Below are 477 nucleotides of genomic sequence, written 5' to 3'. Positions count from 1 at the left end.
GGCAGTCAAGGTTCTTTGGGTGAATCTGATATCTTTTATTAGACCAACACAAATGGTTGGAAAAATTTTTTTCTTGCAAGCTTTTGGGCACAAACACCTTTTGCCAGGGAGCATCTGCAGTTGTTCTGTGCTCTTCCTAGATGGAATGAATAGTAAAGAAGCCAGAGGCTGGTATACATGCAAAAAAGCCAGTCAGTAACGATGTAAATTGTCATAATGTCATAAACAGGTAAAAGATGGGGACAAGGGGAACGCTGGAACTAGGGGGTCAGTAACCACATCTCCAGGAGGCCTGAAATGCCTCTACACTAATGCCCGTAGCATGGGGAACAAGCAGGAGGAACTCGCCCTCCTGCTGGCTGACACCAGCCCGGACATTGTGGGGATTACGGAGACTTGGTGGGACTCCAAGCATGATTGGGCGGTGAATGTTGAGGGCTATAGGCTGTACAGGAGGGACAGGATAGGAAAGAGAGG

The 477-nt window shown here is 47.8% G+C and overlaps 1 protein-coding gene across 1 annotated transcript in view; it reads right to left on the bottom strand.

Annotated features, from left to right (window-relative positions):
* DNAH12 (dynein axonemal heavy chain 12) overlaps positions 1 to 477 on the bottom strand; it is a 208,952-nt gene that overhangs the window by 120,081 nt on the left and 88,394 nt on the right. The gene's annotated exons all lie outside the window — the stretch shown is intronic.

This window comes from Gavialis gangeticus, unplaced genomic scaffold (assembly GCF_001723915.1).
Source record: "Gavialis gangeticus isolate Ggan-Ray unplaced genomic scaffold, GavGan_comp1, whole genome shotgun sequence".
NCBI classification, from domain to species: Eukaryota; Metazoa; Chordata; order Crocodylia; family Gavialidae; genus Gavialis; species Gavialis gangeticus.
This window is presented reverse-complemented; position numbering and strand designations above follow the sequence as displayed.